Here is a 13,274-nt window from a genome sequence, read left to right on the forward strand (position 1 = left end):
AGGCTTTTTTTTCCATTCTAGCGTAGTCGGGGTCCATAAACAGGCAAGGGTCGAAAACAAAGGCAGGATCGGTAAACAGGTAGAATTTGCAAAAGGTAATTGTCAGTCAGGTAGCAGTATCAAGTCCGTTATAACAAGCCAGGGTCGGGAAGATTATTGTAGAAATATCAAAAACCGGTAGACACAGCAAAATTCGTCAGAAAAATATAATAATGTCATAAGACAAACGAAACGATGCAACGATCAACACATCAACAAAAAAATGTCACTCAAATCGACATGACGTTTCGATCTATAACCCAACCATATTAAAATGTGTTTCTGTTCTAGGAAATTGGTTTAAAATGAAGGCCTACATGATTTATACGCATAGTCATGTAAAGTTTACTTTGAGACCAAAGTCATGATTATCGGCTCCTTAGCCTAAGTATAGTTTTTGGAAAGTAAAGATGAGCTTGACACGAGTAAAATATATTTTTGGGGGAAAGTAGATCTTTCCATCAAAGTAAAGTTAAAGTGCGATCTATGAATCTCGGCCTAAGTACCTTCAGTTGTACCGAGAAAAAGTAAAGACTGATGGAGAGGTCCAAGTTACGAAAAAAATATTGAGTAATGTTATAGCTATGCTAATGCAAGCCATGATGTTCATGCGAGCAGCGTACCGGAACACAAGCAGTATATGTACCAAGTGTCCGATGCAGAGAACATACAACGGCTGCGTACCTGCTTGAAGGGAAAAGCGAGAGACGCCGTGGCGGCGCTGCTTCACACTGCTTCATCACCTGAAGCAGTCATGAAAACTTTGGAGCAGTGCTTCGGAAGGCCCGAAATAATAATCGACAGGGCCATGGAAGACCTAAGAAAGCTGCCGCGACCCGAAGCAGCAGCCAGAGAAATCAACTGCTTCGCGGTAAAGTTGCAAAATGTGGTGTGTATACTCCAAACTATAGACAGGAAAGGATATTTGTTTAATCCTATGTTAGCGAGGGAAATAATAGACAAATTGAGTCCGCACCTACGGTCTAGATGGTGTGATTATGCTTATGCACAGGAAGGCACAGCGGATCCAGAGATCGTAGTGCAGTCCCGCTTCCTCATGAGAGAGGCGGACCAGGCGCTTCGCTACACCTACGCGCCGACGAGCAGCACTGCGCCAGCGCGCAGAGACACCGAGGCAGCAGCGGCAGCGCGACCTGCTCCGCCGCGAAGAAGAGATCTGCACTAGTTGCAGACCTACAAGTTCTAGGAACGAGCAAAGAAAGCGAAAAGAAAGAAACTGATAACATCTCGCTACTCTTAACGATTAAACCGACCGTTGCAACTCTTTCGGAATACATCAAAGAGGTTGAAGAACATACTGACTCTGAACAGAAGTAGCTAGGGGATGACCACCTCATGGCAGTTGAAATACACGCAGCTACGAGATATTTACTTGAAAATCGTGCATAAGGACTTTTCTAAGTACCTTCAGTTGTACCGAGAAAAAGTAAAGACTGATGGAGAGGTCCAAGTTACGAAAAAAAATAGTGAGTAATGTTATAGCTATGCTAATGCAAGCCATGATGTTCATGCGAGCAGCCTACCGGAACACAAGCAGTATGTACCAAGTGTCCGATGCAGAGAACATACAGCGGCTGCGTACCTGCTTGAAGGGAAAAGCGAGAGACGCCGTGGCAGCGCTGCTTCACACTGCTTCATCACCTGAAGCAGTCATGAAAACTTAGGAGCAGTGCTTCGGAAGGCTAGAAATAATAATCGACAGGGCCATGGAAGACCTAAGGAAGCTGCCGCGACCCGGAGCAGCAGCCAGAGAAATCAACTGCTTCGCGGTAAAGGTGCAAAATGTGGTGTGTATACTCCAAACTATAGACAGGAAAGGATATTTTTTTAATCCTATGTTAGCGAGGGAAATACTAGACAAATTGAGTCCGCACCTACGGTCTAGGTGGTGTGATTATGCTTATGCACAGGAAGGCACAGCGGATCCAGAGATCGTAGTGCAGTCCCGCTTCCTCATGAGAGAGGCGGACCAGGCGCTTCGCTACACCTACCTGCCGACGAGCAGCACTGCGCCAGCGCGCAGAGACACCGAGGCAGCAGCGGCAGCGCGACCTGCTCCGCCGAGAAGGAAGTCTGCAGTCTACACCATAGTCTCCGGTGGTGATGAAGAATAGAAGAAAGAAGACGTCTGCCTGTCAGCATAGAAACACTTGACCAGAAATGAGTGCTTCTAACCAGAGATCAAAACGCCAACAAAAGAAGAGATCTGCACTAGTTCCAGACCTACAAGTTCTAGGAACGAGCAAAGAAAGCGAAAAGAAAGAAACTTATAACATCTCGCTACTCTTAACGATTAAACCGACCGTTGCAACTCTTTCGGAATACATCAAAGAGGTTGAAGAACATACTGACTCTGAACAAAAGTAGCTAGGGGATGACAACCTCATGGCAGTTGAAAGACTAAAATACACGCAGCTACGAGATATTTACTTGAAAATCGTGCATAAGGACATTTCTAAGTACCTTCAGTTGTACCGAGAAAAAGTAAAGACTGATGGAGAGGTGCAAGCTACGAAAAAAATAGTGAGTAATGTTATAGCTATGCTAATGCAAGCCATGATGTTCATGCGAGCAGCCTACCGGAACACAAGCAGTATGTACCAATTGTCCGATGCAGAGAACATACAGCGGCTGCATACCTGCTTGAAGGGAGAAGCGAGAGACGCCGTGGCGGCGCTGCTTCACACTGCTTCATCACCTGAAGCAGTCATGAAAACTTTGGAGCAGTGCTTCGGAAGGCCGGAAATTATAATCGACAGGGCCATGGAAGACCTAAGAAAGCTGCCGCGACCCGAAGCAGCAGCCAGAGAAATAACTGCTTCGCGGTAAAGGTGCAAAATGTGGTGTGTATACTCCAAACTATAGACAGGAAAGGATATTTGTTTAATCCTATGTTAGCGAGGGAAATACTAGACAAATTGAGTCCGCACCTACGGTCTGGGTGGTGTGATTATGCTTATGCACAGGAAGACACAGCGGATCCAGAGATCGTAGTGCAGTCCCGCTTCCTCATGAGAGAGGCGGACCAGGCGCTTCGCAACACCTACGCGCCGACGAGCAGCACTGCGCCAGCGCGCAGAGACACCGCGGCAGCAGCGGCAGCGCGAACTGCTCCGCCGAGAAGGAAGTCTGCAGTCTAAACCATAGTCTCCGGTGGTGATGAATAAGAGAAGAAAGAAGAAGTCTACCTGTCAGCATAGAAACACTTGACCAGAAATGAGTGCTTCTAACCAGAGATCAAAACGCCAACAAAAGAAGAGATCTGCACTAGTTCCAGACCTACAAGTTCTAGGAACGAGCAAAGAAAGCGAAAAGAAAGAAACTGATAACATCTCGCTACTCTTAACGATTAAACCGACCGTTGCAACTCTTTCGGAATACATCAAAGAGGTTGAAGATCATACTGACTCTGAACAGAAGCAGCTAGGGGATGACAACCTCATGGCAGTTGAAAGATTAAAATACACGCAGCTCCGAGATATTTACTTGAAAATCGTGCATAAGGACATATCTAAGTACCTTCAGTTGTACCGAGAAAAAGTAAAGACTGATGGAGAGGTCCAAGTTACGAAAAAAATAGTGAGTAATGTTATAGCTATGCTAATGCAAGCCATGATGTTCATGCGAGCAGCCTACCGGAACACAAGCAGTATACACCAAGTGTCCGATGCAGAGAACATAGAGCAGCTGCGTACCTGCTTGAAGGGAGAAGCGAGAGACGCCGTGGCGGTGCTGCTTCACACTGCTTCATCACCTGAAGCAGTCATGAAAACTTTGAAGCAGTGCTTCGGAAGACCCGAAATAATAATCGACAGGGCCATGGAAGACCTAAGGAAGCTGCCGCGACCCGAAGCAGCAGCCAGAGAAATCAACTGCTTCGCGGTAAAGGTGCAAAATGTGGTGTGTATACTCCAAACTATAGACAGGAAAGGATATTTGTTTAATCCTATGTTAGCGAGGGAAATACTAGACAAATTGAGACCGCACCTACGGTCTAGGTGGTGTGATTATGCTTATGCACAGGAAGGCACAGCCAATCCAGAGATCGTAGTGCTGTCCCGCTTCCTCATGAGAGAGGCGGACCAGGCACTTCGCTACACCTACAGCGCGCAGACACCGCGGCAGCAGCGGCAGCGCGACCTGCTCCGCCGAGAAGGAAGTCTGCAGTCTACATCATAGTCTCCGGTGGTGATGAAGAAGAGAAGAAGAAAGAAGACGTCTGCCTGTCAGCATAGAAACGTCTTGACCAGAAATGAGTGCTTCTAACACGGATATGGATGTAGAAACACAAGGGGTCAAATGCTTGTTAACTTTCTCGAACGTCAGCGGCTATACACTATGAGCTCATTTTTCAAAAAGAAGCCACTAAGAAAGTGGACATGGCTGAGTCCAGATTGCATGACAAAGAACGAGATTGACTTTAGCAAATTTGAATATTGATGAAATGTTATTTCATTACATCTCCCCCCCCCCCCCAAAAGAGAAAATTCTAAATAATATATCTATATACTAAACGTAATCTTGAAATCTTCATATTCTGCTGTTACTGGTTGTAATTTAGTTATGTGAAATAGTGTTGATTCTGTTTTTCTATTTCTGGTGTCAATCCTATAGATGGAGTTTGATATTTTCTCCAAAATCTTGAAAGGTCCTATTGATAGTTCGTCTAATTTTTAACTATTTAATCTGTTTCCATTCTCCACCGCTCCCTATTTGTAATTCTAGCGGTTTTCTATTTCTGTCAAATATTTTCTTGTTGTGTTGTGTTATTGTGGACTTTTATTGTATTCTCTAATGCTAATCTTCTATCTGCAATCCACTTGTCTTCCTTTTGTATTGTTTTAATTTCATTTGGTAGAATAGTGACATTTGTACCATCCAGTAAGTATTTTGGTGCAAACCCTGTAACAGAGTGTTCTGTTTCATTATATTTCTGTATACATTCTCTTGCTACTGTTGTCCATGTTTTCTTGTTATTTTTCTCATTTATTCTGCATCTTATTTTATTTACTATTGTTTGATTTAATCTTTCGTTCAAGCCATTCGAGAACGGTGTATTGACCGCTGTCAATATAAATGTTGTTTTCCTGTAAATATTGTTTAAATTCTCTGGAGTTGATACCCGGGTACTGATTAGTTAGAATTATTCCAATCTCATCTGTCTCGAGTACTTTCTTTGTTAGTTTTATAAAGTCACTTGCATTCTGTGTTTTAGAAGTTACAATAAATGCACACCTGGTATAGTGGTCTACTAAAAGGTGTAAATATTTTTTTGTTGACCTAGATCCTCCAAAGCCACCGATAGTATCTATTGACATTATCTCAAAAGGTTTTGTTGCTGGTCCCAGTTGTGACATTAGTCCAAATTTTCCTTGACATCTTGATTTATTTTTTATACATATTTCACATATTTTACAAATATTTATGATATTTTTGACGTGATAACGTTTTTAAAATCGTTTTAGTCGGGTGACATGTTCAGAAACTTGTGTCACACCAAAACCTCACGTGCGCGATCGCAGGTATAACGAGAGAGAGACGGACCGATCTCCCGTCTCATCTTGAGCGCTGCCACCAATAAGACGTACGTACGTTTACGTTATCACGTAAACATCTCCTACTTTACAAACAACCAATTTTTTTGTTAGATTTTTAGCTGTATATACAGGGCTTATCTTTTTCTGCAATTATCTGATACCAATATGGCATAAATCTTCATGCACCTTTTTAAAAAGTTATTGACTGAATTCTTCTGAGGGGATAATCTTTTCATCTTTCTATATTTTTTTGTTGTATATTTCATTTTTGTGTATAAGATTTTGTTTATTTTCTATTATTATTGCATTTTTCTCTTGATCTTCAATTACATCTTTTATCTGTATTAAATTAACTATTTTCAATAGGTCCTTTTTGTTATCTTCTGATTCTAATACTAGGTTTCGACTCAAACAGTCAGCTTCAACATTTTCTTTGCCGGGTATATATTTTATTGTAAAGTCATACTGAGATAGGTTATATGTAAGGTCACCCAATTCTTCATCTGTCCTGGCATTTAATATTCATGTTCTCTAGAGGTTTGTGGTCGGAGTAAATGGTGAATTGTTTTCCAAGGAGCCAGTGTTGCCAATAATTAACAGCAATTTAATATTTATAGCAAGGCATTCCAAATATATAGCTTATTTTCGTTTTTGAGATTCATTTATTCTCTTTGAAAAGTATGCCATCGGTTTGTCTTTGCCGTCTAGTTGTGTCTGTTTTAATATTGCCCCAATACCCTCTAAAGATGCATCTGTAAAAATTTATATTGGTAAATCATTATCAAATATTTCCAGCACAGGTTGAGCATAAATAATTTATTATTTGATTAAATGATTCTTCACATTTCTCTGACCACACAAACTTTTCATTTTTTCTTAATAAATTATGTAAAATGGAAAATGTTTTATTGAGATCAGATTGTCTTTAAGTGGTCTTACCGAATTGTGCTGAATTACATGCCCTAGGTACTTTACCGAGTCTGAAGCAAAGGTACATTTCTGCAACTTCAATCTAAAGCCTTCTTTTATTATTGCCTCTAATACATCTCTTATGTGTCGATGAGTATATCAAAATCTCGTCATACTTCAATAATTGAATTATTGTTCACAGTTCTGGCTTTGATACCCCTTTCAGATTCAATTTTATTTTTCTTGAACCAACATGATTCTTCTGGATGATATCTTATTCCTTTGTCTAATGATTCACAGGTCTTACATGGCTTCTTCTCATTAATTTTATTTCTATGAAGAAAAGTAGCACTCCTTAGCATAGGTGAGTTCTTCTTGTACATCATACCTTCATTTTCTTATCTCGTTGAACAAATCAGCAGTGTCGTTGAGTTCATCCCGGTTTAACTTATTTAAGATAAACCCAGGTAAGCCTGTTGCAATAAGTTCTATTATTGTTTTGGAGTCCACTGATTTGTTTATGTCTAGTATGAGTCGTTCTTTTTTATTGCATAGTCAATTAAGTTCAGTCGTTCTTTATATCTGAATGAAAAGGCAGAAGTGACCATGTCCCATCCTTGGTTTTTAAGTTTCCAAAAATTTGTTTTTCCATTCCTTCCATTCAGCAGTAACTGTTAAGTTTGATGGCCATCGAGCTATACCAATCCAAACAAGATTTTTCCAAAAAGAATCTTAATATTTCAATTTTTGTTTCATCTTTTATAATATTTAAGCGGTCACACTCTTTTTCAAAATTCTCTATCCATTGCAATGCATTAGAATTCTTACTTGTAAATTTTTCAATAATAAATTTCTCCGAGATATGTTTTAGGTTATATTGATTTTCTCTCTTTGTGGTAGTTTCAATTAATTTTTCTAATATATTTTGTAAATTACTATCTTTGTCTTTTGGTTGTATGATGCTCATTTCTTCCAAATATTGATCCATAAATTGCATATTACCTTCCTCAAAGTTTACTTTTGATCTTCATCTAATTTTATCCAAATTTTTCGACTTTGAAGCCTCTTCTTTTATTTTTGAGGATTTGATCATTTTAACAATATAATGTATGATGAATCACCGGTTTCAGATAATCAGGTAAGCCATAACATTTTCCTTCTTCTGTAGTAATTGAGGTTATGGCTATTACATTGGATTTGCCATCATTTGAGGCTATCATCGTAAATTCAAACTGCAACCGGTCCATCTTCTTTTGGTAAACGAAAACGTCGTTTTATAAGATATATATTATTGAGGATTTTCAAGAAAACCAATTTGTTTCTCTGTAAATTCAAAGATATCCATTCTATATTTAAGTTTTATTATAAATTGCGTTGCACACCAGCTCTCGTTAGAGAGTAGTATATTCTATGGTATATTCTTTGCACACGAGCACACAATGCCACAATACTTTATTCACATTTCACGCTTTATTCCTTTCTCGCCATTTTTGATTTTTGGCCATTTTTTCTTACCGCTACGTCAATCCGTGCCACAGATAACATGAAGTCATGAACGCGCGAAGCGCGGCAAATTTTTTTTTTTTTTTTTTTTTTTTAAATCTCCTCTAAACCTGCAATCTGCCTTATTAAGCATTTAGCTGGTGGTTAAAAGTTTTAATGTTGGCATGCATGGCAAACGCCCAGTGGCGTCTCCATATAATATTTTCTATGATCATGGTGAGTCTGATTCTACGGTTGAAGGAGGTCTTGTGGAGCTCTCCGTTTTATGCGCTTAAAAGTGCGAGTGGGCTCCATCATGTTCCAGACAAGTATGTTGGGGTGATTTTTTATACGGCTTTTATATGTCTTAAGTTTCTTGAGAATTTCCTCTTTAACAGTTGGAATAAACAAGTCACGGTGAAGATGACAATTGCTAATGAACCACGGAGCTCGAGATATGATACGAAGTATTTTTGACTGGAAACGTTGTATAATTTCCAGATTAGAGTGAGCTGCAGTACCCCAAAGTTCAACTCCATATGACCAAATTGGTTTGAGGATAGACTTGTACAAAAGAAGTTTGTTGTTCAGTGAAAGGCCAGAGTTACGCGCCAAGAGCCAGTACAATTTGCGAAACTGTACACTAAGAGCTTTCCTTTTTGTAAATATATGTTTCTTCCATGTAAGACGTCTGTCCAAGTATATACCCAAGTAACGCACATCTTCTGACTGGGGAATTGTTATTCCGTTAAGTTGAACTGGTGGACAAGTATCGCGTCTGAGGGTAAATGTCACTTGCACCGACTTCGTTTCGTTGGCTTTTATTCTCCAGTCTTTCAGCCACACTGAGACATCATTTAAGCTTTGCTGTAACATTTTCGAGGCAGATACAGGATCCTCATGCATTGCGATGAGAGCAGTATCGTCAGCAAATGTCCCAACGAGAACATCTTCTTTAGTCGGTAAGTCAAAAGTGTATATTAGATATAATACAGGACCCATTACGCTGCCCTGCGGAACACCAGCCTTAATTTCGTAGAGATTTGTTCTGTCGTCTCCATGCTTAACGTAGAAGTGTCGTTGTTGAAGATATGACTTAATGATTAGGTAGAAGTTTATAGGTAAAGCTTGGAATATTTTATAAAGAAGGCCCTCATGCCATACACGATCGAATGCCTGCGAAATGTCCAAAAAAGCTGCTGTTTTTTGTGTTCGTATGCGTTATTAATCATCTCGACCAAACGATGGACTTGTTCAATCGTGCCGTGACCTTTGCGGAAGCCAAATTGATGGGTCGGTATTAAATCAGATTTGGCTAGCAGTGGAGCCAGGCGTTTCAGAATGAGAATTTCCAAGATCTTTGAGGCAACAGGTAGTAGACTTATGGGGCGGTAGGAGGAAACGTTTTCTGGAGCCTTTCCTGGTTTGGGAATAAGTATGATTTCAGCCACTTTCCACTGAGGAGGTATGTATTCTCTTCGCAGTATAGCGTTATATATAGCAGTTAGTAAGTCAATGGCTACGGAGGGAAGTTCCTTCATGGCTTTAGTTGTTATTAAGTCATAACCAGGAGCTTTGTTCAAGCTAAGATTATTGATTGTGGAACGAACTTCACTTGCCGTGAACTTTTTTATGGGAGGTGAAAGCTGATGCGGTGTCGATAGAGCTTCTGTTACTTCAGATATCTTGCTAGAGCCGTCAGCAGAGTTCGGCGTGAACACTCGCGAAAGATGCTGAGCAAACAAGATTGATTTTTCAGCGTCACTTTTGGCCCACGTGCCATCATCCCGTCGAAGTGGTGATTGGAAAGATATTGGGCTTTTTAAAGATTTAGTTGTCTTCCACAAAGAGTAATCTGTTGCAGAGGTGGCATCTAGGCTGTGCAAGCGATTCTCTATTTCTATGTTCCTGATGTCTTCTAGAGTGTTCTTAACTTTCTTCGCTAGTTTGTTAAATTTTTTCTTATCTTCTGGATGTCTAGAGGTATGCCACTGTTTTCTTGCCTGTCTCTTTTTAAGTATTAGTTCGGTTGCTATTTGTGGATACATGGGTATGATCTTAATATCTCTGTGTTTGGGCGTAGCTTTCCAGGCAGCAGTTTGAATGCAATTGTTAAAACTCTCAACAGCTGTGGTTATATCGTCATCTGATTTCAAGGGTATATGTTTATCTATTGTGCTGACTATAATTTCTCGAAAGTATTCCCAGTTAGTTCTTCGAGAATGAATCCTGCAAGGTTTTGTTACTTCCACAGGCTCATTATACAGTACGGCTATGACAGGTGTGTGATCAGACGATAGTTCGTATGTAGATTTGCAATGTAGGGAAGAGATGGGAAGACCTTTCGTTACGAAAAAATCAACCAGGTCAGGATTCTTCTTTGGATCGGAAGGCCAATATGTCGGTTTTCCAGTAGATGTAACGCATAGGTTAAGTTGCTCGACAGCTTTCTTTAGTTCACGACCCTTCGTAGTAGTGGTTCTTGCGCCCCAGTCAGTATGTTTGGCGTTATAGTCCCCCGCTGCAATGAATCTATTGCCGAGTTGATTGAAGAAAGACATATATTGCTCAGCTTTTAGGTTGTGCTTTGGGGGGATGTAAAGCGCTGAGACCAGTATTGGGCCACTTGCACTCTCAATAGAGATGGTAGTGGCTTGAATTTCGTTAGTGCTTATTGGATTGTGGACGTAGTGTTTGACATTGTCCCTGACCAGTATTGCAGAACCTGCATGAGCTCCGCCATCAGGGTGGTTAGTGTGATACAATTTGTACCTTGGCACTTGGAAGTGGGATTTGACGGTAAAATGCGTTTCAGAAATAAGCATAAAATCAATTTGATGAGTTTGCAAAAAATATATTAGTTCTTGAGTATGATTTGACAGCCCATTTGCATTCCACAAGCCGAGGATTATGGGTTTAAATATACTTAGTTGCGGGGGGGCACGGTGGGCCGCCTGCCTCCCGCCTGAATAAAATCCTCGCAACTGCCTTGATTTGTCGTTTGCGATCGCCAGTCGGATATTACACTTAGCAAAAGGCTTGTCATGTTGTTCAATTGTTGCATCATTTGTTTAAGCATATCCAAGAGTTCTTTAATGTCATTATTGGTTTCATTGGACTTTCCAGTTTGTTGGGTTTGAGTTTTAGGCAGATTAGGATCCTGTAGCGGAGGAGCGTGAGTTGCAACTGTTACATGCTGAGGTTTGTAATTGGTGGTGATTTTTGGCCATTTTTTCTTACCGCTACGTCAATCCGTGCCACAGATAACATGAAGTCATGAACGCGCAAAGCGCGGCAAATTTGAATATCAATATTTGATGAAATTGAAATGTTATTTCATTAGCGGCATTTCCATCTGCAAGTAAACTTCCGTAAGAACTGTCCGACAGTCTGTCTGACAGCAACTTGCAAGTGTAAGGCCGCGTTTCCATCTGCAAGTAAACTTCTGCAAGAACTGTCCGACAGTCTGTCTGACAGCAGCTTGCAAGTGTAAACAATGAAGCAAGTTCTGTCGCGACAGTTTGTCAAGCGCTATCGGCTTCCGATATCCGATATCGGATTGGATGTGGAATGTGAAAACGCTCTATCATGGACGTATAAAAAAAGACGGACGGTATATCGCCTAAACATTGAGTGAAGCCTAGTAATGGCGGCGAAACATCCATGTGTGTGTGCCATGTTGCCATGGCAACAGCTGTCCTGATGACAATGGCGGCTGTATTTTTTTCTATAAATTTTGCCGTAATAATTTTGTCATTAAAACATAAAAGCAATAACTTGCTACCCTGTGGAATGTAATCCCTTGTGTTTTGTTATTTAAAATTGTACTGTTGCGACATCATTTAACCACGCAAGTCGGCATTTTAAATATTTTTTGTGAAACAGTGACGCAGTTAATCAGTCGGTAGTTCACGACGTAATGGCGGCCGACTAGCTTACTATGGTGAGAGTGTGTGCGTGTTTATTGTCTTTACACGATCGCTAGCTTACTATGGTGGCTTCACGTTGTTTGTTCGTAATACGGCGTCCGTCTTTTTTTATACGTCCATGCGCTCTATGATGATTTCTGTGACATATCCATTTTTGACACGAGTAGAGATATCTAAGAGATATCATATCTGAAATCGTATCAATTGTATCCGTTAATCGATAATATTTTATATGAAAATGAAATCGATTTGAATAAAGTACCAAAATTAGTTTTTTCGGCATTTCACATACAATTAACTAAGGAAACTTAGCAAACAACAGTTATTATTGCACTACCCATTTATGTATTTTGGTATTTATTCCTCTATTGTACCAAAGGTTGTCTGGAAGAAATCGCTCTAAGCGATAAGACCGCCAATTGTACTGAGTGTAAGTTATATTTAAGTGTTTGTATTTCTTGTTTTGTTATCTTTAAGTGCAATAAAGTATTTATAAATAAATAAATAAATAAACAACAGCAACAAAAAGTCAACAATAACAGAATACCATGTAAAGTATCAAATATCTTATATCAATATAAAAATGCAACTTGTATACAAGGCTGACGCACTCGTACAGACGATTGACCACAGATTGAGGGTGTCTTCCGATATGCACTGCAACCACTGCACAGTGCTATCACTGTAGAAAAATTCGTTCCGTTATGGACTGCCAGTATACTGCCGCAGTACCCTAGGGAAATTTATGACGTCATTAATCGCCGCCATATTCTACTGTGAGCACTGGCGTTTTCGAGGTAAGGTACTCGCAGTACTTTGATCACGTGATCAGTCCACAGAGCAAGTAATAATATATGATCAATCAAAACCACTCGAGTGCCTAACGTCTTATAAACAAAGCTACTTACAGTATAATCAGAAAATTTTAAAGTTCTATAATTAGTTTGGATTAATAAATAAAACAATGGAAGAATTGCAAAAATTAACTTTATTAGACTGTGTTGAAAATGTTTAATACGAGCTGAAAGTTCTTTTTTATTCTTTTTTATGAAAAAGTACTTACTTTTATTATATTATAAATTCAATTTACAATTAATATTAATTAAAATATTTTTAATTGGACAGTACTCCAAAACAGTTTATTTTTACGTTCTAGAAAACTTTAATACACTCATTTGAATGCTGCGTCAAAAAATGCGGCTGACAGTATACTGGATTGCGTTCCGTTTTAAATCGTAACCAGTATAACTGGCTATAAAGAAACGGCTTCACAGTATACTGAATTGACGTCACACCTTACAGTGGTCGCAGTGCATAACGGAATACACCCTAAGTATTAGTCCCCGTTTTCCAATTA

The 13,274-nt window shown here is 39.8% G+C and overlaps 1 pseudogene; it reads right to left on the reverse strand.

The window, feature by feature from the left end:
* Positions 1-4,554: 4,554 nt before the first annotated feature.
* Positions 4,555-7,838, reverse strand: LOC149485620 (uncharacterized; annotated as a pseudogene).
* Between the last annotated feature and the right edge of the window lie 5,436 nt (positions 7,839-13,274).

This window comes from Colias philodice, chromosome 9, assembly GCF_061535455.1.
Source record: "Colias philodice isolate Cphi_HAF_F1 chromosome 9, ilColPhil1 Martin Lab GWU primary, whole genome shotgun sequence".
In the NCBI taxonomy this organism is placed as follows: domain Eukaryota; kingdom Metazoa; phylum Arthropoda; class Insecta; order Lepidoptera; family Pieridae; genus Colias; species Colias philodice.